We start from the raw sequence: 27,464 nt of genomic DNA, 5'->3' as shown, positions 1-27,464 counted from the left end.
CACTCAGCAGGGTGGAAGGGACACGGAGGACGCTGCTCGGACCGCGCTGCCTCCCCTGCTCAGGAGAGGAGCTATTTGCAGAGCGAGTGCGCAGCTATTTCTGGGAGAGGCTTCATTGAGAAAAGCCATCTGGAGAGAGGCGGCAGCGGAGCCGCGGCTCCGGGAGCAGCTGGCCCCGCAGCTCCGGAATCCGGTGCGTTCCCAGGGCTGTGATGCACAGAGGAAACGCAGTCTTTCCCCATTCCCAGCCACATCAACTGGCTGGATATTGGGATGTTTTGTCCCTAATTCAGAGCCAGAGAAACCTGGTGGTTTTATCCTCACTCCCACCCTTGGCAGGGCTGTTCCCAGCCTGGGGAGATGCTCAACCTTCCCACGTGATGCCTAAGATTTAGGCAGACAAGACCTGGAGACATCCTAAGACCACCTGGTGCCATCATGTGTGATAGGAAATGTGGGATGGAGAGCTTGACGTCCACACCAGCTCCAGGAACGGGGGTACCGTGTGAGACCCTCTTCCTGAAGAGAAAGGGGCTGTGGAGGAGAGTGGCAGGAGGAAGATCTCACTGCTGGGAAGCCCAACCAGGGCATGGGGCTGGGAGCCAGAGGCTGGCAGTGACCCCACTGCAGTGGCCCCACGTCCAGGCTGTGCCCCCCGGTGCCACCAAGCATGAGGAGCTCCCCACGAGAGTCAGGGCATCGCCCCAGGAGCAGAGGGGGAGATAAACAAACAAAAATGCAATATTTTCTTCCATCACCAAGTTTCCATCAGTGCTGGATGGCTGGGTTTGATTAAGCCTCTCATTTATTACATTTTGCAATATAGTTTCACTACCAGATGAAATGCACATAAAACCCACAGGAAGGGTCCCAGCACACTCAGTCCCCAGAGCCAGCAGAAGCCATGCAGGGTGGGCTGTGGGGGACAGTGGGACACAGGCTGCTGCCCTCCAGCAGCTCTTCTGCAGCTGGGAATGCAGCCCTGTGTGGGTGGATTCCCTGGGGATCGCAGGCAGGGGCATCCATGCAGCTGAGGAAGGGCCAATGCAGCACTGCAGACGCTCCTCCAGCACTGGGCTCACCCAACACACGTCCCCTGGTGAAGGGACACCCACGGACCACGGCCACTCAGCCCTGATCTGCCCCTGTCACTGAGCTGGACCGTCCCCAGGGTGCAGCGAGTCCCTGGGCAGCAGATCTCCGTGGGTGTGAGGGTGATGCAATCCCATCCTGATCCAGCCCGGCAGCTGCTGAGGAAGAGCTCCTGCAGTCCAGAGCCATCTCCGCGGGGCAGTTTCACCATGCAGGCTCTCAGCTCTCTGCCTGCTGCCCTTGGAGGAGCTGGCTGTCCAAGCTGCACTCCAGCACTGCAGCTGTGGGCTGTGCAGCCTCCCCGTGACACCAGCCCCGCTCCCGGGCACTTGAAAAGCCTCTGTGTAAAAGAAATTAATAACAAAGTGAATTGCGCTCGAATGCAGCTTCTGCAGAGATAAAGCAGTAACAGGGGAGCAGTGGAGTGTGAGGGAGGAGTTTAACCTCCCCTCCCCACAACCCCAGGCAGTGATGGATGATGACATTATCACAAAACCAGGTCAGATTAAGACCAAAACAAGCTGAGATCCACCAGGCTTCCTGCTGGGGTCCTCACCGGCAGGGCTGGGTGGCAGAAGGCTGGCAGCAGATGTCAAATGATTGATTCCTGAGCAGGCTGGCTTTCCTTCCCAGCCCTGTGATTGGAAACTGGGAGGGCTGGAGCTGCCTCCTGACACCAGTGGGGTTCTGGTGGGTCTCACCCAGCAGTCAGCGATCGATGCTCACCCCTGAGCCAGCTGCCTCCAGGTTGGGGGTGTTTGTTTGCTTTGTGATGGACAGATTTGGGAAAACTGCATCCTAAAAGCTCTATGGGCTCATCTGGAGACTGTGGGGTTTTCACCCCCAGACTTTGCCAGATCAATGCAGCAGCAGATCAGCTCACCATGGAGCTGCTCTCGATCCTGACAAGCATGGAGAAAGGAAAAATGTATTTTAAAAAGATGCAGTTTTGCAAGGGCACAACTCACTGTGTGCCCCATGGGCAGGAATGAGAGGCTGGAACAGAGAAGGAGAATCTTCCACAAGCTACAACTCCCAGAGGGACACAGTTTTTCCTCACTTTTCAGCTGGAGTTTTCAGGAATCAGCATCGGCAAAATATCCCTGGCTGGGGAAGCAGCAGCCACCAGGGACCTCAGTGCCACAGCTCCATCATCAGCAGTGATTAATGAGACGTCTGAGCTGTCCTTCAGCACCAAGAGATAGCAGGGAAAATGCCGGTTGGAGAAGAAATGGGCTGGGCTGGTAACTCCAAACCTCACCCAGAGGCTCCTGTTGGCGACTGACTCTTTGGACAGGGAGTGTCCCATCCCCAGGCAGTGTCACCTGGGCTGCCGTCCCTCCCCAAGCATCTTTGTGCTCCTGATTCCCAAGGGGATTTGTCTTGCAGGGGCCCTGCAGGTGCTGGCAGGAGGGAGTCAGGAGCTGTTCCCACCTGTCAGGGCAGAGCAACTTAATGTCATTCAGAGCTGGGATCTCACCTCCAAATCCCTCCTTCCTTGACAAGAGCAAAAACCATCCACTCAAATCTTCAAACAGCAGTTCAAAGCCTTTACATTGCTCTCAAGATTAATTAGCAGCCAAATAATAATCCAGGATAAGCCTTACAAGGCATAAGAACCATGACATGGTCAGCCAGTGATGTGCTGGATCCAAAGCAGGAGAAAGTTTCATGTTCCTGGTTAAATCCAACATTTCCCAGGAAAGTGCAGCCTCTTCCCATAACAAACAGCTGTGTCAAGAGTCAATCCTCACCAGAGGAACATTTCAAAGCAAACTCACCTGGGGCAGAGGGGCTGTTTGCTTCACCTGTGTTAACCTTAGGCAGGGCAGCAGCAGAGCTCTGGTCACTGAGGGCCAACCCAAATTCCCACCAGTGGCTTGGAGAACAGCTTCTGTGGGTCAGAGCAGCAGGGTCAGGCAGGTCCTGGGGCAGGAGGCTCAGCAGAGGCACAGCCATGGCCTGAGGATGGATGTGAAATAGAGGGACGCTGTGTCAGACCTGGGACATCCTCACGGGCAAGCAGTGGCAAGAGGAGAAAGGACTGCCATTGCCTCATCCTGACGTGAGCAGTGTGCCCAGGCACCTCTGCCACGGCTCAGAACGAGCCTTTCCTGCTCTGGACTCCCACCTGAGGCTCACATCCCACTGCAGAGGCCACCACTGCAAGGTACAGCCCAAACCACAGCTGGAAACCCAATACCCACCAGCCTGGGAGTGCCATTCCTTTCCCACCAAGCCTCCTTTTCCCAGGCACCTCTGAACTCTAGGAAGAAAAACAAACAAACAAACAAACGAAATAAATAAATAAATAACTACCCCTCTGCAGCAAGCTGGCTGCACCAGAACATTTCTTTCATAGAATGCATCATTTATTTTCAATTATCGTGGTGCTTTCCCCCCTCCCTGCACATCTCGCTGGTGGAAAGTTCGCAGAGTTACAAAGAGCCTTGGCAGGAGCAGCGGCTCCAGAGAAGGGACAGATGGGGACAGCAGTGGCAGCTGTCCCACGGGCCGGGAGGAGGCTGGCAGCCCGGCCGGGGCAGGGGAGAAGGGACACCTCGGGGCTGGGGTCAGGCGAGGAGAGGTGTCCCGGCTGTCAGCTCACCTCCGGATTAACGCGGGAGGAGGTGACAGCAGCGAGCAGAGCGGAGGCGGTGACAGGGACACGGCGGGGGAGGGCACAAAGAGGGATGAGAGCAGTGCTAGGGGCGTCTCCTCCCTCCTGTGTCACCCTCCCAGCCCAGCCTTCCCTCCTTTCCCCTCTCCTCCAGGGACCTGCTCGCAGTGCCTGGCTGTGCCACTCAGAGCTTGGGGTTGCAGCCGAGTCCACCTTTGGCCAGGGGCCACCCAGCCCTGACCTCTGGGACACAGCAGGACATGGAGCTGGTGGCTGGAAACCCCCAGACCTCCAGGGGCTGCCCCTGAGGCACTTGTGTGACACCCTGTGCCACATCCCCAGCCCACAGGAGATGCTGAGCTGCGACCCAGGCACAGAATTCACCCCACACTTGCACACCATGCAGCTTTTTTATTCCCAGGTGTGCCTCAGCCAAAGCCATTTGAAGATGTCCCATACGTCATGAAGGATTTTCTAATGGGGCTCAGCAGACTCTAAGATTTATATCAAAAAGGCCCAATTTATTGAATTAATGCTGCAGAGCAAAGCCATGGCTGCTTAACAACTGGAGTATCAGTATTTTACAGCAACATAACTAATAAGGCCATTAATACAAAGTGGGCTCACTCCTGACATTTATATCACTGTAAATCTCGCTCTCAGCACCAGAATTATTTATGCCATCCCAGGCACTCGAGAAGCGCTGTCATCCTTTATCAGGCTGAAAGATTTGAGCCAAGAAACAACGAATATAAACACAACAATAATAAAAAAATGGAGCTGGAGCAGAGCTGGGACGGGTCCCTGATGCAGAGGTGCAGCTGTCCCTTGCTCCCCTGCAGGGATGGGACCCGGGGGCAGCTGTAACCCAGCCAGGTCTCTGGGGACTGAACCCATCCAGAATACCTGGCTGCAGCTCCACACATGCACCAGGTGTGCCCTGAGCAAGGAAAACTCAGATGGTTTTCACAGAATCATGGAATGGCTTGGAAAGGATCGTCTGATCCCAGCCCAGCATGGGAGTGCTTTTGCTTCAAGCCCTGGGGGCTCTGGGTGCAGAACACAGATGCCAATCCCACTGTCACAAATTTTAAGCAGGGATTGTGGATGCAGCCAGGAAGACTGAAAACTGCGCAGAGTGAGGAAGATTTAAACCCCTCCTTCCCCCCTCCAAGAAAACCCCAAAACATCCCCAGCACTAACCAAGCACCTGGGAAACTGCAAAGAGGAAGGAGATGAGGGCAGGGGCTGGCAGAGCTTGAGGAGCCCGACAGAGCTCACTGAGTACTAATTATTCCCAGCATTATCTGTGCAGACAGATAAGGTTTTCATTAATAAACCTGAGGGGGGGGAGGCAGAGAGAGCAGCAGCCACCGCTGAGAGCCAGGCAAGAGCTGTGCATGAACCACCAGCACCAGCGGAATGCAGCCAGGACAGGGCGCAACCAGGGGCAGCAGCAGTGGCAGTGCGGGGACATGGGGACAGAAATTAGCTGAGGAGCCTGTTCCTGCTCGGCACTGTTGTGCAAGGCTGTCTCCTCATTCACAGCACGCTGGTGACGGGGTCTGCTTTGCTTGGAATGACCCCGAAATTGTAAAAGTCCTTGTCCCCCTAGCCCGGCAGCCGGAGAAGAGGTCTGGAATGCGTGAGGTTGAGGTTTCAAGGTTGTTTCTTTTTCCTTATCTATAACATTCTCTCTCTGGCCTGCCAAGGTCCGTCTAGTACAGAAGCCATAGCAGTCTGCCTCGAGCCTTGGGTGGCTCCCACATTATATACTCAAAATTACGTGTGGTATGTTTACAGATTTGTGCCAATTCCCACCACCTGTGTTAGACAGTGAATCTCCACCCTAAACCAACAGAAAAGTGTCACCATCACACCAAGACATGGAGGACAAGACAAAGGAGAAGAAGGCCAGGACACGCCCAGATTCCTCCATCTTGTACCCCTGAATTACACTCTAAAACCCCCAAAATTCTACTTTTCCACCCTGTGTCAATTCACCCACTAGACCACTCAAACCCTTGTGACTTGTAATTCCTCATACAGAGTTGGCAGCCTCTCCCATGGGCTAAAATCAAAGCCACAGGTGTTTTTGACTTCTTGCCAAGGTCCCTGAGTCCCCTGCCAGGGTCTTGAGACAGCCAGGGCAGCCAGAGGGATGTCCTGGACTCCGACACACTGGAAATGAAATCGTTAGCGATCTTCCCTAGGCAGGGCCTTGTTAAACCCGAGATCCGGAGAGATAAACCCCGGCCGGTGTGGGAGAAGCAGCCCCACCTCACAGCCTCGCTGCACCAGCACGCCTCTGCTCTTCCCACACCCGAAGCCCTCTCCCTGTGGCACACTTCCAGGGGAATGCCTGGGAAATAGATCACTCCGACCCTGGAAAGGTGAGATCAATCTCCCAGGTATAGGAAACCAGGAGACCCCCGATGGGAAGAAATGCTGATGTCTGGCTCCAGATGAGAAGGCTGAGCACTTGCTTTATCAAAACTATACTATATTACGTTAATATACTATTTAAAGAGATAGTATCCTATTCTACATACTTACTTCTTACTTACCTAACTCTCAACTAACTTTAACAAAACTTGTGATTTCTCTGCTAAGAGTCTGAGCCACAGCTGGATCCGATTGGTCACTGACCCCAAACAACCTTCACCAGAATCCAACCCAGCAATCACTGCAGGTAAACAATCTCCATACCACATTCCACATGGGGAAAACACAGGAGCAGAGATAAAGATTGTTTTCTCTTCTTCTCTCTCTGCTTCTCCAAGAAATCCTGAGAGACAGAATTGTGTCTCTCTGTCCAGAGAAGGTGAATGTCACACCCAGGGACTGGGTGTCCAAGAGGATCAGAGCTGGGACAGCAAGCGAGAGGCCAGCATGGGAAGTCAGCCCAGCCCAGCAATTCATGTTTTAAATTCAGGTTACATCATGCAAGACTGAAAAAGAGAAAAAAATATCCCATCCCAAACTTTCTAGGATCTACTTTCTCATACCTTATCGCCCAGTTTTTCTGTAAGCCAAATCCAACCTTTCCCCAGCTCTTCCAGGCAGCAGCAGCAATTTGCTCTGCTTGGCTGAAATTAGCTGCAAAAACCACCTCAAAAATTGCCTGGTTGAAGAACATTTAAGGACTAAAAAAAAAAAAAACCAAAAAAAAACCAAATTGGAATGGAGCTGCAAGAAAGCAAGCAAAATCCATCATAGCTATTTACTCTTGATTGTCAAAAAAAAAAATGGATTGATGAAAGGAGTTGGTAAGCAGGACGATGGCGGGAGTGTTGTTGAAGTCAAGCATTGGAGTGGGATCCAAAAGTAGGAATTTTCATAATCTATGGGCTCTTAATTATCTAAACTGAGGTCTCTTGGAGCTGCCTGAGTGAAAATTAATTAGTTTTTGAAATAATAGCTAAATTGATACTGGGAAGGAGTTTGGGTTCCAAAATAATGGCTGAAAATTAGCCAGCCTGTTTCTCCATTTCTCTCTGCCATGTTCAGGAGGACATTTGTCTCCATTGCTTTTTCAGAAAAGGGCCATTAATCAAATCAGCAGGTGGTTCTTCCCAAGCCTGGGGTGTTGCAGAAACACAAAAGAGAGGAGGAGGAAGCAATCACCAACAGGTGTTAGGGGAAAAAATCCTGCAGCCCAGTGATTAACAACTCCAGAGTCCATTGCCCTTGAAAGAGCAGGAGCTGTTCAACTGGAGTAACTCTCCTGGAGACAGGGAACGTCTCCCGTGACAAGCAGGCACCTCCAGGAAAGGGATTTGTCTGTCTTTAAAACAAATTACCTGCACTAATCCCAAATACCAGGATTTATGTCTCCTGGCTGACCCAGGTTTGATGTCCAGCTTGTCAGTGCCTGCTCAGCCTTTCACCCACGAGTGGGCCACACACATCAGACTCATCCCTGCACGTCCTGGGGGTTTGTGTGCTGGCCTGTCCCCCTGCAGAGGTGTCACCCCAGCCTCTCCCAGCTGGCTGCACGTCCCACAGGAACAGCTCCATGCAGGAACATCTGCCAGCACCAGTGACAGCTCTGCTGTCACACACAGCCAGGACCATCCGAGGGGCTCAGGGGCTGTCAGATGAACACACACACAGAGTGCCATGGCACACGTCTTGTTTCCTGGGAAATCAGCCAGCGGGAGCACCAGCTCCTCGAAGAAACCACCCCAGTGATCCCAGCCTCCCTGGGATGGCATCAGCCACAAAGCACCCTCACAGAAGGTGCCCTCACAGGTGGGACACTGCTCCTGCAGGGTCCCTGCTGTCCCAGCTCACGGCCAAGCAGGTCCATGTCGCTGCACAGGCAGCTGAGGGCTGCCCCATCAATCGGCAGCTCCTGCTCACGGAGCCCCTGGGCTCGGAGGAGCATCTGCTCCGTCACACACACACACACACACACACACACACAGGTGACTTGTGTGAAACCCTTCACAGCGCTCACTGCTGCTCCTTGCCTCGGATTTATGGCAGAAGCACCCATCCCCTCTGCACCCCGCTGTTTGAGCTGCTCCAACCCAGCCCTGCAGGTCTCCTCCCTGGATGGCATCACCCCACACGTGGCTGAGGGACAGGAGGTCGTGCTCCGAAGGCCTCCTTCCCTTTCCTGTTCAGCAGCACCAACAAAACCCATCCTTCCGAGCTGCTCGTTCTCTTTTCACAGCCAAAGGAGGGGGCACCTGGCTGGCTGAGGGGTGCTGCTGCTCCTCCAGCATCTGCCAGAGCCAAAGCTCAACGCTCAGAGCCTCTCGGTGAAGCTGACAGCCGCACCCTGGAGCCCACGGCTCGGAGCAGGGACCACCCACACTCGGTCACCCCACCTTACACCGCCGGGCAGCAGGAGCACACCTCAGCAGGTCTTTTGCTGTGGAAGAGGAGGAGCAGCGCTCGGAGGAGACAGCCTTTGGGTAAGAGGGCACGGGGGCCATGCCTGCAGCAGGAGCAGGCACTCTGTATCAGCACGGGTCTCAGAGCCCCACCGCGGCGCGGCCAGCAGCAGAAACAGCTCATTAGTCACGGGCAGGCTCCTGCTGCTCTGCCAGCCCGGCTGAAGCAGTCCGGCAGCGCATCAAAGGCAGGGACAGGAGGGAGAGCACACCTTGAGGCTGCCGGCCAGCATCAGCCTCGGCTCCCGGAGAGTGCGGGCTCCGGGCTCGCTAACCTTGTGGCTCGCCCGCTGCAATGCCTTAACTGGATTTATTGCTCTGCCGTGGGCAAGAGAAGGCAAGTGCATGCTGGATTCTTGGCCATTACTTTGATTTTTCATCCTTCACCTGCTGTGAATAATAATAAAAAAAAAAAAAAGACAGTGAGAGCGGCAGCCCCCAGCCCAACACCCACTGCCATCCCCAGAGCAGGGCAGGAGCACCCACTGCTCACTGTGCCCTACACGGTCCAACAAGCCACTGATTTATCCCTGGGGCCAAAAAGAAGGAAGCTGGCCAGTAATCCTTAATCACATCAGAGGTACCGCTGCCTCGAGGAAGAGCCAGGTTCTGTGCAGGAACCAGAAGTAGTCTCCTGCCTCAGGTGTTGTCAGCTTTGCTTGGATTCCCCTTGTTGCCAGAAATGCACACATTCAGCTGGGAAGATACTTCAGTTGCCAAGTTTTGGGGTGTCTCTCCCAAGAACAGAAGTGGAGGAGTGCCAAGGCCCCAGGGAAGAGCTGTGTGTCAGGAGCTGTAACGGGGCTGGCTGGCAGAGGTTTGGGGTGCACAGCACCCACATCTCTTCCAGTCAGGGCCTGTCAGGGCAGGCACGGTGGGCTGGGGAGCAGATCCAGCTCCTGGGCAGGATGTTGGGGCTTGGCTCTGTGCAGGTATCTCCATGTCTGGCGTTTCCAGCTCTCCTGTCCAGCCCCAGGCTCTGTGCCAGCACACACCCGCTGCTCTGGGCTCTGCAGCCCAGCTGGCACGGTGGGGTGAGCGCGTGGTCCCTCCCCCAGATTCCTCTCCAGCGATTTCCCAGCCCCAGGCACCGGGATGGTTTTTCGTCCCCTTTTTGCAAGGTGATTAAACGCTGCACTTGTAAAACACTTCATTCTGGGAAACAAATTATGCAAAACACACTCAGTGGGATCTCACACAAATGGATAGAGCCGGCTGGCAGTGGGGACTCTGCTGCCAGGATTTACTTCTGGGGACTGTGAGGAGCTGCCTGGCCAGCCTGGGAAAGGGTGTTCAGCACAGAGCTCTGCTCCATCACAGCCCCCAGGGAGCTGCTCTGGGCAGGGCTGGCTGGTGGCACACACGGCACAGGGACAGGTCTGGAGGAGGCTTGAGCACGGCACAGAGCAGCTCTGGAGGCCCAGCACATCTGCATCTCCTGGTGTTCCTTGTTTTAACCCTCGGGTGGGTTTTTCAGAGCACTTCTGCTGCTGCTGGCAGTGCTGCAGCACTCGTGCACCACGCTGGGATAACAGCACCTGGATGGATCTTCCCTCACTGTGTTTCCAAGCAGCTCCAGGGATGCTCTACTTGCCCACAGCCTGGGCCAGAGCTTTGCCAGCACGAGCCCTCGCTGGCCAGGCAGAGCTTTTCCACATCTTGGGCCACTAATGACAGGCAAGGAGGCTGCTCAGCTGCAGACAGGCCCTGGCCACAGCAGGATGGAGCTCACTCTTCTGCAGTGGCTCAGGGATGCTCCAGGGGAGAGGACTGCAGGCAGGCAATGTGCTGGGTTAGGAACAAAATCCATCCAATCTGGAGCCTACCTTGGGTGCATCATTGTTAAAAAGGAAAAAAAAAAAAAAAAAAAGAAAGAAAAGAGAAATGAAGATCCCCTGCCCCCGAATTGCTGACTCACGAGTGACTCAGGGGCTAAGTTTAGCTGGGGAGCTCTCGGCAGTGGGGTGAGCCCTGCTGGCCTCTCCTGAACCTTCTTATCAGACCTTCCAGGTAAACCCTTCCCCAGCTCAGGAGAGATTCCAGTCACGCTCCAAGGGGATTATGGAGCACCTCTGCAGGCTGGGACGAAGCACGTGGACGTCCTGAGGTGCACACACAGCTCTCTGCTGGGCATGCAAGGCCAGGCAGTGGAGACAGCACCGAGAGCATCACGCCTGGGGAGTCTCCATAGCAACAGGGAATTCTAACAGCCGCTAGGTGTAGGTCTGCACCGAGGACCTGGGGACAAGGGGCTCCTCTGGTTCCCAGGAGGTGGCACTGCCTGACACAGGTGGGCAGACCCCAAATGGCTCTGCAAGCCCTGCAGGTGTTGTTCCAACAGCTCAGCCTGGCCTGGGGAGTGGGGATGGCCCCTGGGGAAGCACAGAGCTTCCCCCAGACCAATTTCCACAGCAGGGTGCCGTGTTCAAGACTTTCTGATCAAAGAAAACTCCACTTCTAAGCCCTGATGGTATCAGCACCACAGCCTGACCCGGCTGGGAGCTGAGCTGCCTCCATCACAGCTGCTCCTGTCAGGTCAGTCCTTGCCTAACCTCACATTAAACCTTCATCGAGCTCTTCCCAGGAGCCCAGCCCGCAGAGCAGCCCAGGGGAGCTGCTCCTCTCTCCTCTCTCCTCTCCAGCCCTGGGCAGGAGCTGGGGGCCCTGCCTGCCCCGAGCCCCCCACGCTCCCAAATCCTGCTGCCCTGGGCCATGGCAGGAACGGGGACAGATTCCCACAGGGTCACTGTCAAATGAGCTGAAGGCATCATCCCTTCTCCACAGAGAACACCACACACTCAGCTTTTCCAAGTCCAACAGCATTGCTGAGAGCTTTTTTCTTTCCCCCTTTCATTTTTCATATGCTAAAAATCAATTCCTCCTCCTCAATGCTAAGAATTCCACTGAAGCTTCCCATCTCATTGTTCCCTTCCCTTCCCAATTTCTGTATTTTCCAGGCTCTGTAATGGATGAAGTGATGTCCATTCCCTTTTTCTACCTCTTTTTCCACATTTTTGGCTCATGGTGGCCACTCTGGCCAGGAGGCATGCTCTGGCACTCACCTCCCTGGCTAGGGACATTCCCTTTTCAGCAGACAGCTTCCAGGAAGCGCTGGGAGCCACAGAAACTCGGGCAGTGCTGTGTTCACACCTTCCCCTGGCATCCAACCCCCCTTTTGTTTAGGGGTAGAGAAGGGGTTGTGGCAGCCATTCAGCTGCTTCCTCCCAGTCTGGAGGGAGAGGGGGGCCTGTACATCTGCAGAGGGGAGATAAGGGAATGGGGCACCTCCAGTGCCCGGGATCTTATTAAAGGAGAGCTGGCTGGAGATCCTATCGCTGCCCAGAAATATCTGTGACTTTATCCTCCACAAACTGAGCGAGCAGGGTGAGCAGGCTGGGCTCTGCTGTGGGGCAGGGAGCAGGGCCAGGCTGCCCCCCTCTCCAAGGGACCACGAGCCACGCTGTCCCCAGGGCTGGCCACGGCCACTGGTGACAGATCAGCCCCTGGCAGCTCGGAGCTGGCAACGGCTCCAGCACTCAGCAGTGCCAGAGCTGCTGCCCTGGGCTGGGGTTGAACCTGCCAGCCCCCCACTCGTCCAGGGGGACAGGGACAGCTCCTGGACAGCCATGGCACCACCTCCCAGCCCTGCAGCCCGGCTCAGCCAGCCCCAGCTCCCAGTGCCAGCCCCGTGGGTGCAGCTGCTGAGCCGTGCCCCAGCATTTTCCCAGCCCGTGCTGCCTCCCCAGGAAGAGCAGAGTTGATTTGCCAAGGTTTGTTCCCAACTCTCTGTTCCACGGCAGAGGGAACTGGGCACCACAGCAGCTGATAAGCAGCTGATAAGCAGTTTGCTCCAGCAAAGCCCAGAATGAGTTGCAGGCAGGTGAAGCTCAGATTTCCAGATCCTTCTGCCCTGACACCTGGAGCCCGATTTGTCTCTGAAACCATCATGTGCTGCTGGTTCCTGTCAGGAACAAGCACGAGGCAGGCAGCAGTGCAGGGAGGGAGCCCTGCCAACAAACACCACTCGTGCTGGGCCAAGAGGAGCTGTGGGGAGAGGACCCAGAGCCAGAGGCTCATTTCTGCCAGGGCAAAACTCACTTTGTCCCTGCAGCAGTTTGGCAAAGGGGTTGTGGAGGGCAGCAGGAGCCTCAGTGATGCTCGTGGATCTCACACAAATGGATAGAGCCGGCTGGCAGTGAGGACTCTGCTGCCAGGATTTATTTCTGGGGACTGTGAGGAGCTGCCTGGCCAGCCTGGGAAAGGGTGTTCAGCACAGAGCTCTGCTCCATCACAGCCCCCAGGGAGCTGCTCTGGGCAGGGCTGGCTGGTGGCACACATGGCACAGGGACAGGTCTGGAGAAGGCTTGAGCACGGCACAGAGCAGCTCTGGAGGCCCAGCACATCTGCATGTCCTGGTGTTCCTTGTTCCTGGTGTTCCTGTGCTGGAGTACAGACAGGAGCAAACAACAGCCAAACAACAGCAATCTTCTTGTCAGACTGAACACCACAAAAGCCACGTGAATAACCTCAATAAATTCTCCCCACCCTGCAGAAGGTGTGCAGGAGCCTGCTGTGAGCCCTCCTGGCACGGCAGAGAGGATGCAGCTCCTCACCACACCACTGAAAAAGCCTGTGCACAGCTGCCAGCTCGTGGCAGTCGCCTGAGTCACAGGGGCCTCGGTGCCACCTCCCACCTCCCCCTCCCCTGCACAGCATGTGCCCTTCCCACTGCTCTGGGGAAGGGGGACAAACATGGAGCCCCCACAGCCAGCACGTGGGCAGAGCATGACGGGGGGGCTCTGCTCCAGGGGAAGCTTCCCAGCTTGGGAATGAGCTGTGCTGCCCAGCAGAGCTGTGGGAGAGGATGGCTGAGCTGGAGACACCTGAGGGAGCAGAACAGGCCAAGCACAGCAGCAGGGAATGGACACAAGCATCAGTGGAAGGAGTTCAGAGGAAGGAGCACCTCAGGGAGACAGAAACAGCTGCCAGGAGCTCACAGGAACACAGAATGGATTGGCTGGGAAGGGACCTTAAGGATCATCTGCTTCCAACCCCCCTGTCATAAGCAGGGACAAGTTAACCAAGAGCAACAAGATGTGGGGAAGTGAGCAGGCCCAGGTATGCCAAAGCAAAGGATGGGAAAAAGCTTCTTTCAGCGCCTCTCACCCTCTGTAAACACCACCCTGGGAGCTCCTTGTCTGGGATCGCAGCCTGCCCAGACACATGGGGGAAAACACATTTCTGGGAAAGGACAACACATCCAAGCAGCCAGCAAAGTGTGTCAGCAGCTCGTGGCTCTGTGGGTGACAGCCCAAACACCACCAGGACATCTCCCAGACAGCAAGGCCAGCCTACCCTGAGAAACAGCCCTACAGCTGGAGAGACTTCCTTGTGCTGCTCAGCATCACAGAGCAGCCCTGCACTCCCCAGGTCCTCACTCAGGCATCTCTGCATCCCTTTGGGTGAAACAGAGACCTGGCCTATTGCCATGGGCTCCCCTCTGCAGGCCCACAGCTGCCCCCACAGCCCAGCACATGGCACCAGAGGGGATCAGGGACATTCAGGGATGGTGGCAGGAGAACACAGTTCTGGTTGGTGCTGAGTTTTGCACGGTGCTGCACTCAGCCAGACTGAAGGATCATTTACACTGCTCTTTTGCAGCTAACAGAATAAATAACACAGCTGGCGAGCGGCAGCAGAGAAGCTCTTGGTGTGACAGCCCCAAGGGAAGCCAGACCCTTTTCCCCCAGGCCTCTGCTGTGAGCCAGGGCAGTTCCCAGCCAGCCCAGCTGGGCGTTTGGCAGCAGCAGCGGGGTGGAAGGGAACGGCCAGTGCCCCTGACGCAGCTCCGAGCTGCTTGTGGAGGGAACGTCTATTTCTAGGAGTCAGAGCCTTTCTAACCTAGCTTCCTTTGAAAGGAAAAAAGCCCACCTAAATATATCCTCCCAGAATTAGAGCTTTTAACCTGCCTGCCTCCTGCAGCCCATTGTCCGGCGCACCAAGAGCTGTTTCCCTGGAAATGGCAGTGCAGGCTAATTGCTGTTTGAAGCCTTTTCTCCCACAGAGCAGAGCAGCAGCCTCGGAATGCCACTCCCTTCTCTGACAGCTCTCTGTCAGAACAGGCTTCCCGACCTATTGCTCCCTGGTTTTCTCCCTGGACAAGCAAGATCTAATCAGAAGTGTTTCCCTGCAGAAGCCACTCCAGGGTGTGTGCAAAGAGGGAGATGCTGGGGACACACCTGGGAACTGACAGCTCCAGGGGAGCTCAGGGGACCCTCAGCAGTGGGATGAACCTGGAGTCTTCCCTACAGGTGAGTCAAGGCAAAGAAGAAATGTGAACAGGAGGAAAAGCACATCTGAGGTATGTGGTTTTTTCACCTAAGCTCCTGCAAAGAGCAGCTGTCAGAAGGCAGGACAGGCATTGCAGTGACACAGTGACAGCTTCTTATTTAATGTAATTGCTACACCTCAGAAGAAAAAGAAAAAATAAAAGCCTTATCATGAGCCAAGATGATTTTTCCCTCAAGAAATCCTCGAGGTTGGGTGTTTCCATTGAGCTGTGCAGAGGAGAGCCCTGCTCCCAGTGAGCCCCTGGGGCTGGGAAGGCACTTGGTGGGAAGGGAGGGTGCTGGGGAGGAATGTGGCCCAGCAGTGCCCTCTTTGGGCACAGCCACGTGCGGGGTGTGCAGCCACATCTCTCCTTCATCGGCTGGGACACAGCAGGACTTCGTTCCTCCTGCAGCAGAGCCGGGCTGGAGATGCTCACACACAGCAGGAGTTTGCTCTGGCAGCCACAGCCAGGCAAGAGGAGCCGGGCAGATCTCCCCACTCACCTCCTCCTGCCTGGAGCTCCTCTCACAAACCCACACAGGGCAGAAATCAGGGCTCTGCAGAAGCTGAGGTGCTTGGTTCCATTGAAGAAGCACTTTGAGGAGGCTTTGCCAGCTCAGGAAAGGGACCTGGAGCCAGGCAACAACGTCCCTGCAGTTTGAGTCAAACTTCTGGATGGGCAATGCCCCCAGAGCCTTGCTCTGCTCCAGCCCCTCTTATCTGCAGGTCTGGTCAGGATTTCCAAGGGGAGGGATACCTGATGGAGACAATTCCTGGGCTCTTTGCTGGCACACAACAGCACTGTGAGCAATCACCTCCGAGGTTAATTAGATAAGGTTCTCCAGCGAGGTTTGGCAGAGCAGGAGTTCCTTTCCTCTGTGTTAAGCCCCTTTTTAACCCTCAGACAGGTCTCAACATCCGTCACACTGCTGACCATAACGGGATCTGCTGCAGGACATCAGGGCTGAGCTGCACAGAACCACGAGCAGCAGAGAAAGAAATAAGAGCTGAACAAGTTTAGAAATTGCCAGCTCTAGCAGCAGCCCCAGAGTCCAAGCGTGCTCGTGCCCAGAGCTGCATGAACAGTACATGGTACTGGAGCCACAGCAACACCTCTGGCTGCAAGCCTGACACATTTCACAGGGGCTGGAGATGCCTCGGAGCTCTAAGAGGCACCACACAAGAGAAAAAAAGGACACAAGAGAAAAAAGTGTTATCTGTGCAGCACAACAGGACTATTTGCTTGCAAAAATCCCATGGTTTTCTCCAGTCCTGGTCTTGGAAACACCCAACCTCAAGGATTTCTGGAGGGAAAACCATCTTAACTCATGATAAGGTTTTTTTTTTTCTTTTTATTCTGAGGTGTAGCAAATACATTACATTACAAGCTGTCACTGCAATGCCTGTCCTGCCCTCTGACAGCCTGCTCTTCTTCAGGTGCTTGGTTACCAGCCTGAATGGGCTGAGGGCAATCCCAGCCCTGCAGGGGAGGAGCTGGACAGCTGGGAGGACACAGCCTCCTTTACCTCCAGAGCAAGCTGAGACACTCCTCCCGAGGGCCAGGGCCATTCCAGGCAGCCCCAAACGAAGCAGTCACTCTCTGCCAGCTGCAGCCTTGCCAGGGAGAAGTGCAGGACAAGGTCTGAATGGGATTATGCAGAGGAAAAAGAAATACCCAGGTGCCAGGGATGTGCCCAGGGGAGGGTGTGCTTGCCTGCCCATGCCTGGCTGAAGGCCAGGAGAGTCTCCAGGGGTCTGCCAGGGAGTGAACAGCCCTGCAGGCACATATCCCTTCTGATCTCCCAGCACAGTGCAAAGGGACGTGGGCACCAGGGTGGCCAGGCAGCACCCGTGGAATCTGCTGCCTCATCTATCCAGCAGCAATGACAGGCCTGTCCTCATGGCACAGCCAGTGCCAATGGTTTCTGGGCAGTTGTCATCATTGTGGATCAGACTGACATTCCCACTGACCAGCCCCAGGATAAGGTCACAGGAGGCAGCTGTAAAACACTGATCACCCCCAGCCCAGCCCTCACTCTTCAGCCAAGCCAAGAGCTCCCACCAGCCTGGGGAAAGAACCACACTGTTAGCACTGGGAACCAACCCCCTGGCTTCTCCCGTTTCAGTCTATTCCAACCCCACACCTCCCTGTTATCCTGAGAGCCCGACTCCATCTCAGGGGTTTCTCAAGCATGTGGTTTAAGCTGCTGGAGAACACAATGGTCAGAGGCTGTAAAAGCCACCCCAACAGCACAGGCATGTTCCTCTGAAGTGCAATGAGCTGCAGAGAAGCTTTTTCATTAGTGACCCACATTTAAAGCTGAGCTCCAAACCACCAGAGCACAGAGCAGCAAAGCTGTGCTCCATGATCAGCCCTTTGCCAGGGAAATATCCCCTCACTGGAACAGGCAGCACAACCTCAGCCCAGCCAGGAACCAGCTCCTGGCTCAAGGTACTCCTGCACGATTCCAGAGCATTCTAGAGCCCAAAAGCAGCTCAGGGCTGGGAGATGTAGCAGGGACTGAGGTCAGGACAAAGCTGGGCTGAAGGCTGTGGGATTAGGGGAGGCTGGGACAGTGCAGCCCTGCAGAGCGGGGGTGATGGACAGGGAGTGCTGGGTACCCAAGGGACAGCACAGACCTTACCCTGCCACCTCCAAGGCTCTCTGGAAAAATCCTTGGAGCATGGGAACACAGACATTTTGCCCTGTAACCCCCTGGGAGCACCCACCTTCACCACCCCCCACTGCCACCCTTCTCAGGAGACCCTGCCCTGCACTGGTCAGGACACAGAAAACAACTCAAACCAGGCAGGAGAGGGAGAAGGAGGAAAACACCCTGCTCTCCAGCCCTGTGCAGACCCTGTCTGTCCTGATCTCCCCATCTGCATCCACAGCCTCTGCTCCTCAGCTGCCTGCACGCTCAGGAGCCGGCAGAGAGCCAAGATCCCGGCTCTGAGACATTAACCTGACTCCTTGTGGCTGGGTAACCCTTCCTCAGCCCACTGCAACCTCCCCCAGGGCTGGCAGGGCTGTGCTGCTGCACAACTCCACAGTGCCACAGCTGCAGAAAGCTGGGGGTGCTCCCTCCCCTACTCTGCCTTAGTGGAAATGCGTAAGATCTCAGCAGAGCCGAGGAAATTGCCTTCCTTTATCATGCCAGGGCCTTGCCAGGCTAGCTGGGGAAGGGCAACACAAGCAACACTCTTCTCCTGCAGGCAGCAGAGCCCAGCAGTGAAGGAGTCAGCAGCCCCTTTGTCCCTCAGATTTCCATTTCATTTGCATTTTAAGTTTGGGGACTGCTGAACTCGAGCCCTACAAAGGGCAGGGGATGCTCCAGGGCCAGATTCCTGCTCTGCAGGTCAGCCATGGAGAGAGAAGAGAGGCTCCCTGCAGCCCCTGCTCAGCACATCATGAGGCATCACCAAGTGCTGGAGGAAGAGGTGAGGATCAAGAAACAAAACCAGAAACCCTCTGGCAGCATCCTGGCATGCTCAGCCTAGGAAGAAGCAGGTCATGCTTCTCCATGGATACTTGGACAAGGATATTAAAGAGGATCATCCCAGCAGCAGGCAGTGGTCCAGATTCACTGGTTTCAGGCATTTCAGAAGCCAGAACTTGCCTGCACGAGCTCCCAGAAATTATCCCAACAGCACAGAGCTCACTGCAGCACCAGAGGCTCTTCCTCCAAGTTCCTCCGTACCAAATGGCCCAGCAGCATTCCAGATGGCCAATCCATCCAGGCTCCCATCCCTACCCCCTCCTGGGAGCCTGGAACACTTCCTGTGCCCACAAACAGGAGCTATGGATCAACTGGAGATGGTGGCTCCGTACAACTGCTTCCTTGGCAAGCTCAGCAGGGCTGAGCAGGAGCCTCTCAGGAGGCTGCCACAAGATAAAACCAGAATGTTTTGCAGTCATTTGTCAAAGTCTGCAGGAAACACTGAAGTTTTGGCAGTGCCTCTGGAGCCAAACCAAACCCAGGACCTCACAGTCCTACACAAACACACTCACCCCCAGCAGATCCCATCCCATGGGAGGGGAAGGGCAGCAGCTCTGTTCCCCCATTTTCCAGTGGTCCTTGGGAAGCACGACAAGGTGGAGGCAGTGGTTTGGCACTTTGATGAACCTCCAGCTGATTTCCCTAAAGAGCCACCAGGGAGACTCTCCTGAAGGTGTTGCTGGTGTAGATGGCAAGACACAGCCCAGTGGTCCATGAGCTGGATAAGGAAGAGCTTCTCCACCCCCAAACCACAGGAGGCTGCTCCCTTCTCTCAACCCAGCCCCAGCTGGAGATAAAATGGAGACAAAATTGGATGGGGCTGGAGGGCTCTGCCCCACTGCCCAGCTCATCCTGGAGGAGCCAGTGTCCCAGGAAAACATCTCAGCCAGCTCCAGAGGAATTGGTCATACGTCAGCAGGGCCTGGGTTCGGCCCCTCTGCAGCTCTGAGCAGCAGCCTGTGCCAGGGAGAGAAGGGGCAAGCACAGCCTGGAGCCATCACACTGCACAGATCCATCCCCGCTGCCGGCAGCCCCAAGGACGAGCATGCAGGGCCTCGTTTGCTTTGGCCTCCCTGATTTCCTTCAGCTCTGCCCTCGGATCCACAGCCAGGTGGCTTGTCCAGGATGAGGACACCCACATCCTTCCAGGACAAACGAGAGGGAACCACTGAGACAGCAAAGGCACCGCGGGCAGCACAGCCGTGAGGAGAGGACGGCACTGCTGCCTGCCCCCGGCCTGTTTCCAGCCCCCAGCACAGGAGTGCCTTCAGCAAAAGCTGGGCTGGCTGGGTGAGAATCAGCCCCTTCCTCAGCTCCTTGTATCCCATCAAAAAAGTTTTTCCATTCAAGAGAGAGGGGGAAATGTGGGAAATGGATTTGTAGAGAGTTCTCCAAGCCTGGCAGAAGGCTCACACAGTGTGCATCTGTGTGCAAACCTTGAGACAAGAAATGCTGGCTTAGAAATGCCATGGAACAGGACAGACATTGCTGAGAGAGAAATGGAGCTAGAAACAAGTTTCAAAGGATGGTTTTGCAAATAAGACTGGATACTTTAGAGAAACAGAACTGTGAAAAATGCATTGCAGTAGGACCCAGGAAGAGTCATTTTAGATTATTAGCTTTAAGGCATTTACAGCATTGTGTGGCTATAGCTGATAGACCAAGAAACACTTACAGTGTTTTGTAATTAGGAAATAGTTGGCTTCTGATTGTGATGGCCTGAATTATAACATCTGTATTGTCTCACCCTTCTCATGAGACTGAAAATGGAATAAAAGTTTTAAAAACACCTCTCAGTTGCCCCATCTCTGGGTCAGAAAAGGGCTTAATCTGACATCCCTGGGAGGCAGGATCCACCCAGAGCCAGCCCTGGCTGCCACACTCAGGCTTTTGAAGCCTCTCAGATCCCAGCCTGGAAAGCAAACTGCAGCAATTACCAGCTCTTGCTGCTGTGAATGGCAACACTCTGTAAATAAATTACATCTCGGAAATTAATAAGTGCTGCCTAATTGGGGTTTAGCATCTTAAATTCCTGAAAATCCTTGTAAGATGACAGAAAAGGAAGAAGGGAAGATATTTACTTGGCTGGAGAGCCCTAATCCAGCCCCAGCAGTAGGCAGGACATCCAAGGAGACTCAGCCCTGCCTGTCAGGGGGTTGTCGTACTCCAGCACCAGGACGTGTCTGTACATCCCAGGGTCAGACCAATTTTACTCCTGGCAGCAGAGCAGCAGTGCTGCAAATGGCTTTTAAATACCAAGCTAGAGCTTCCAAGGCAGAATATCAGGGATGAAGAGAGACCAAACCAGAGAGCAGCTGCCAAGTTGGCCCTTTGGACCCGAGGCAGAGAACCCTCTGGCATTCAGCACTGGAGGAAGCTCAGCGTTCCTCTCCTCCTCCTGACAGCTCTTTGGTGCATCCCACCATCACCATGGTGAGAGCTGGATGAGCTTTGGTTACCTGGGAGCACTCAGAGCCTCTGGTGCCGTGTGGGGAAATCCTTTTGCAGCCAAAATCCTGCACAGATTCCCAGCAGACGATTCCCCTGGCACCAGGCTGGCAGCTTCCTCCGGGCTGCCACCTCTCCCATGCCAAGTCTGCTCCACCCAGCCTCTGAGCAATCTGTCCCTGTGCAGGGAGCAAAGTGCTGTCCAGATCTTTCCCTTGCCTGCAGCACACATGCACTTGTGCCTGGTGAGAGGCAAGTCAGAGCCACGCTTCTGTGTGATGCTGATGGTTTTGCTTTCCCTCAGATTTCTCCCAGCTGCTTCCCAGGCACCCCAGCGTTCCCAAGGGGTTCTGTGTCCCAGCCTGTTGCTGGGAGATCAGGAGAAGTGGGACAAGAGTGTTTTCCAGAGCTCCAGCTCCCTGGGGCTGAGCCCTGAGGATCCCTCAGTGCCTGCTGATGGGCACACAGAACAGGCATTGCTGTGCAGCCACTGTCCCCCTCCCCAGTCCTCACACATCCCCTTTCCTGCTGCCCACATCTTTAACACATCCAGGTGAGCAGCAAACACAGCCCCTGAGCACTGGTTTTCCTCTCCACCAACTCCTGGGGGCCTGGCACGGGAAAACCTTAATGGATCTGACAAAACTCCCAGCACAGAGCAGCTCCTCTGTTTGATGCAAAGTTTAATTTGATTTCTCACTTGAATGGCTGAGACATCCTTGATGCACATCCTTCAGCTCCTTCCAGATAAATCTGCTGCATACAATTAGCACCAGGAGTCACCTGCATCTCACCAGCCTTCCCCTCCAGTCCAGCCTCCACCAGCACCTCCCAGGGCTCCAGAGCAACTCCACTCGACCTTTGGAAAGGATTTTCCATGGCATTTGCCCTCCTCTAGCAAGGGGAAAGATGGGGTTAAACATCTTTACTATGTTGCTGTATTCAAGGAGAGCTGCTGGAGGGGGCAGAGGCCAAGGCAGGAGCTGCTGCAGCTTTCCCAGCTCAGTCTCCAGCTGCAATTCCTGCAGGAGCACAGCCCGGGCCAGCAGCATTCCCTGCTGCCCCAAGCCACTCTGCTCCTCCCCAAAAGCAGCTGCATTTCAGCAAGGCTTGGGACAGCTGTGCAGCCCCTGGAGAGCTGTGGGAACAGCTCTGGGAGCAGTCAGCAAACACTGTGACTGCCAGGAAAATATGGGAAGTGCAGGTGGGAACATGGTGTTCCTTTTTTATATCATGTAAAAGTCTGGAGGTTTTTCTGGCATCTGTTTTCAGGACACCCTGAAATTTCAGCCTACAGCCCCCAAAGCCTGGGGAGCACAGAGCTGCTGAGCCAGGGTCACTGTTGGGGCAGGAGGGAGACCCACAGCTTTCCAAAGAGGGAAAGCTGAATAAGGAGAACAGCGTTGTCCTGTACCAACCACCGTGATGCACAGGCAAAGGTCTCACCTGAGACTGGAGAGCCCCCACAGCCTCTGGCTGTTTTCTGTCTGGTTCAAAACTCACTGGTGAGCCAGCTCGACTGAATCCATTCCCTTCCCAGAGCTCTGAAGCACAACAGTTGATTTTAAAACCTTACAGCAAATTGTTGGGGAGTGAAAAATGGATTTTCAGGCATTAAAGCACAGACCGAGGAGCAAACAGACACCTTTGATTGAGAAATCAATGCTGGGGTTTTACAGCACTTCACACTAAGCAGCAGCAGAGCCCAGCGTGTGCCTCTTCCCTGCAGGGCAGGGGGGAGAAACCAGCAGAAAGCAGAGAAATTAAACACTCTGATGCTTCCCATGGCCTTACCAACACCAAATGTACCATGTTTTCAAAAGATCATAAACTGACAGGGAAAAGGTCCATGCCAGACCTTTCAGGGGGCTTCACCTGGCTGCTCCCAAGGCTGAGGGCTGCTCTCTCCTCACCCCCTGCTAACCAAGACCCTGATCCAGTGCCTGACATTCCTGCCCATGGCAGGGGGTTGGAGTTAAATGGCCTTTAAGGACCCTTCCAGCCCCAACCTTTCTGTGATTTCTCTGATCTCTTCCAGCCCAGGGATCACCCAGGGCAGCACACACGAGCTCCTGCTGCTCTGTCAACCAGCCTTGGATGCAAAAAAGGGAAACAAAAAAAAAACCCAAAAAACCAAAAAAGAAAAAAAAAACCCAAAAAAAAAAAAAAAACCCAAAAAAAAACAAAACTGGAAAATATTAAAACAGAGCCTGGGATTGATGAAGATGCCAGAGGGAAGGAGCAAGTCACAAAGGGAAGAGGAGGAACAATCCCTGCACCCAACAGGGATGTCACAAGCGAGAGAGACAAGCTGACAAATTAAAACAGACCACGAGAACCCCTGATATGTTTTAAAGTCTTCTCTCAGCTTTCGTCTTCTCTTTTGTATGTTGAAAATTCATCTTCAATTGCAATCGCAATGCCCCCAGAGGGAAAAGCAGCCTGGCATAAGGCAGACTTCCCTCTAGGCAATGTGAGTCTGTATTACCAGAGCAAAAAGCTTTTCATCTCAAAACCCTTCCCTTCCAGAGCACTTGACCCAAAAGGAAATCTCCTTTATTTCAGTAAAAGTCACTTTCTCTCCCACATTCCGTGCCCTCAGAAGGGAGCAGGGAGGCAGCTCTGCATTCCCCAGTGCCTGCTCAGAGCCTGGAAGTGCCTGCCCTGTGCCCCTCCAGCACCCACTGCTGCCAGGGCACTGCTGGGCAGGGACAGCCCCTGCTCCCCAGAGAGCCTTGCCAGGCTCCACAAGCCCCTTCTGCCCAGAGAGAGGGACAAAGGGGGACCTTCTCCAACTGTTTCCATCCCTCAGCAAGAGCAGGTGCAGCCATTATTATTGTTGTTATTATTGTTGTTATTGTTGTTATTGTTATTATTGTTTCTCCTCAGATGCTCCGAGCCAGGAGCGCTCCCTTTCCCAGGCAAGGCTGCATCCACAGCACCTGGGTGGTTCTGGACAGCTCAGGGGTGCCGCCAGACACAGCAGATAGAAACCAGGGGAGCTGCTGGTGCCCTGGGAGCTGTCGTGACTCCACGAGGAGCCAGCTGTGATCCCACCTCCAGCAGTTCCCAGAGCCTGGAGAAAGTCCCAGTCCCTGAGAAAGTGAAATGGAGGGGACAAGTGGCACCAGCAGCTCAGCAGGAGGGAGGGGAATGGCTGTTTGCCACTGCCAGCAGGCAGCCAGAAGCTGGCATGGGTGAGAGAAGAGCTCCTGGCTCCCACAGCCATCTGAGATCCAGGGACATTGCCACCACAGACAAGGATCTGTGCACCAGGGCTCCCAGCCCAGCTCCACCCAGCCAGGAACGTGCACCTCTGCTCTGCCCTGCAGGACAGCAAACCCCAGATGCTTCCCACGTGGGACACGGCTCAGAAAGCAAGCCTGGGCTCAGAAAGCCCCAGCCCAGCACAAGTCACTGCCTCCATGCTGAGTTTTGCAATGAATTTGCAGTGTAATGTCAGGAAGGACAGCAGGGCCCATGGAACTACAGCACATTTCTGCCCCTCCAAGCTGAGAACCACCTGAATCCCAATGTGCTGGGAAAACCCAGGGACTGCTTGTGCAGAGCTCTGCAAATTCCATGTTTTTAAAGCAGCCCTTGGGGTTGTTTGAATCTCCTGCTGTTGGGATCCCAGCAAGCAGCTCCTGAGCATGAGCTTTGCTTTCTCCTGAACACACACACACAGGTCTGGGCTACTCACTGGGCTCAGCCATCCTGGAGGGAGCAGACTTATCAGGCAGGACTGGCAATAAAGATAACAGTGTTGGTGATGGCTCCTCCAGCTGAATTGCTCTCAGTGCACTGAGGGAGTGACATGCAGTGCAAGATACCCACAGAGTTCTATAGAATAAACACAACCTGCTTCAGTTCACACAAACCAGCCCCACAGAAACATTAAAATTCAACAGCGGGGCCGTCAGCTGGTTCAGCTTGGGCTGATTTCTGCATGCCTTTGGTAGCATTTTTAGGGAGGCTTTTTCTGAGGCTCTTTCTCCAGCTGACAACTCCCTCAGCCCCTCTTTTTCTGAGCACCCCAAGGAAAGTGAAATCCCTGAAGGAAAATAATCTCCAAACCTCTCAGAGATAAAAAAGTCTTATTAGACTAATTTTTAGGATGCAGGAAGGGGAAAGCTTAAGCTAAACAAACTAGTGGAAAAATTGATTTATTAAAGTATGGATGCTATCAGGGAAGCAAGCAATTTCCTGCAAGCACCAGAGCCCATTCTCCTGGAACAGATCTGTCTCACCTTCCTGGCAGTGTTCCCTCTGCCTGCCCTGCTCCCAGAGCAGCTCCAATGGTGTGATCCCCTTCAGTGACCCATTAGCAGCCACAGCACATTCACCATTGTGTAAGTGGCAGCAGCAGCAAACATAACACTCTAAATAAATTTTCGGCGGCTGCAGAGTGCTGCAATTAATCACAGGGTGTTTTACAGGCAGCAGGAGGCAGGGGAATGCACAAGGCTGTGGGAAAAGGGACATCGGGTCCCCCTTCTGCTGCCTGTCCCCACCCTGCCCTGCCAGAGGCGACACAGGAGCCGAGGGCTGAGGCCAGGCAGCAGCTGGAGCTGGAGTGGAGGTCAAGCTGTGTTTCACAGCTCCTCCCAGCTGGTGAGCTCCAAGTGACTGTGCCCCCAGCCTGCTTCGTTTGGGCACATCCTTGAGCAGCAGTTGAACAGCCCTGGCTGTCAGTGCCTGCAGAGGTGTAAAGTTAATCCTGCTCCAAGCCCACTCCCTGCATCTTCCCCTTCCCACATCCCTGAGGATCAAGACCTGCTGACACAGAGCAGGAGAAACGAGGAAGGAACAGCTTTCAACACTCTGAACTGGATCCCTCCAGCTCCTCCCTCAGCACACAACAGCCCCCAGCCCTCACAGAATTCCCAGAATGACCAGGTTGGAACAGACCTTCAAGATCATCGAGTCCAACCCAGCCCCAACAGCTCGACTGAACCCTGGCACCCAGTGCCACACCCAGGCTTTGTTAAACACACTCAGGGATGGGGACTCCACCATTCCAGAACTTTATCACTCCTTCTGTAAAAAACTTTTTCCTAATATTCAACCAGTATTTCCCTTGGCACAGCTTGAGACTGAGTCCTCTGGTTCTGTCAGTGCTGCCTGGAGAAAGAGCCCAACCCCACCTGAACAGAATTCACAGAATGACTGGGTTGGAAGAGACCTTAAAGATCATCGAGTGCAGCCCATCCCTCTCCCTCCCTGCAGCCTCCTCCTGCAGTCCCGTGAGGGCTCCTGTGGGATGCTGCTGGTTCCTGCTGCCCCCCCAGCAGCTGGGGATTGCTGGAAAGCCTCCCCATCTCCTGAGAGCAGGACACAGCACGTGCTGCCAGCGTGCCTTGCTGCCCGCATCCCAAGGGCATCAGCCAAAGCAAATGGAAGAGTTTGGCCCTGGAGAAACCTCACATAAACCTCACACCACCACCACCACTTCAGACAGCCATCAGGGACCCTTGAACTCACCAGGCTGGCACAAATGGCAAGCTGGGAGCCTGCAGGACTTCTCCAGGGGTGACTTGGCCCTCTTCTCCTCCCATTCTCCCTCATCCAAGGACAGTGGCCCACATGGAGTGTCCTCCTGCTTCAGAGGGCACTGCCCTCACCTGTAGAGACAAAGACAAAAAAACAGGTTTTGTTTCCTGATGCTGAACAGAAAACTGAAGTCCTGAAGGCTGTGGGGGAGTTGAAGTGTCAGCATTCACCCTGAGCTCTGAAATCAACCCACCTGTGATAATCCTCCTCTTTCTCCCTTGCTTCAGCCCCACTCCCTGCTCTCTCCTGAAGTCTGGCATCCCTCCTGCTCTGACTGGCTGCTGTCTCTGAGCAACACCAAAGCAGTGCTGAGCAGAAGGGGAAAAAAGATTATATATATATACAGCAGCCTTTGAGCCATGTTTTTAATATTTCATCTTTTTCTGCCAGAAGAAAGGAAATTCCTTATGCTGGCTGAGCTGCAACCTCACCACCACACCCCTGAGCCTCAGACAGCCCTGGCTGCCAGCCCCTCCAGGCAGACAAGGAGTGCCAGGCTCATCTCCCACCCAGACCTTTCTGCTCCAACATTCCCTGGTGCCACTCAGGAGGTGCCACTGAGGGGGCAGGGGGGGCTGGGCAGCTGCCTCAGAGCTACAGAATTCAAGATATTGCAGAGCATCCCTGCACTGAGCTCCACAGGCCACTCAGAGACCTCCATGGACCGATTCTGGTGGGAACTTATCCAGGAAAGGTGACAGGTCAGCAGCCACTGGGTCACCCGAGTGACACCTGCCCATCCCTGCCACCACACTCCATGTCAGAGCCAGCTGCCATCCCACCCTCTCACCAGCTATCCATCAAGCATCGTGTGTGTCAAGCCAGCTTTTACTTTTAAATTTAATGTCTGTAAAGTATTTTGGCTTTAAATTATTCCGCAGCCTCCCTCGGTTTGGCGGCGCTTCCCCGTCTAGACAGAACAATCTTGTTGTCAGTGAAACAGATTCGCCCTGACATCCCTGCCGAGATGTTGCTGCTGTTTTGTGGAAAGGAAAAAGGCTAAAAAGCTCATTCTTT

General features: G+C 54.5%; 2 long non-coding RNA genes across 2 annotated transcripts; both read right to left on the bottom strand.

Moving 5' to 3' along the window:
- Positions 1–806: 806 nt before the first annotated feature.
- LOC128816406 (uncharacterized) lies at positions 807–26,728 on the bottom strand. The gene is made up of 4 exons (XR_008439893.1): positions 26,641–26,728; positions 26,379–26,518; positions 2,874–3,054; positions 807–1,432 (listed from the first exon to the last, which is right to left on the bottom strand). It is a non-coding gene; the product is annotated as an uncharacterized LOC128816406 (long non-coding RNA).
- On the bottom strand, positions 9,819–10,747 carry LOC128816405 (uncharacterized). Its single transcript, XR_008439892.1, has 2 exons — positions 10,620–10,747; positions 9,819–10,438 (listed from the first exon to the last, which is right to left on the bottom strand). It is a non-coding gene; the product is annotated as an uncharacterized LOC128816405 (long non-coding RNA).
- Positions 26,729–27,464: the final 736 nt, after the last annotated feature.

The sequence above is a fragment of the Vidua macroura genome, chromosome 18 (assembly GCF_024509145.1).
Source record: "Vidua macroura isolate BioBank_ID:100142 chromosome 18, ASM2450914v1, whole genome shotgun sequence".
Classification (NCBI taxonomy): Eukaryota; Metazoa; Chordata; class Aves; order Passeriformes; family Viduidae; genus Vidua; species Vidua macroura.
Note: the sequence above shows the minus strand (reverse complement) of the source record. Positions and strands in the feature narration are given on the sequence as shown.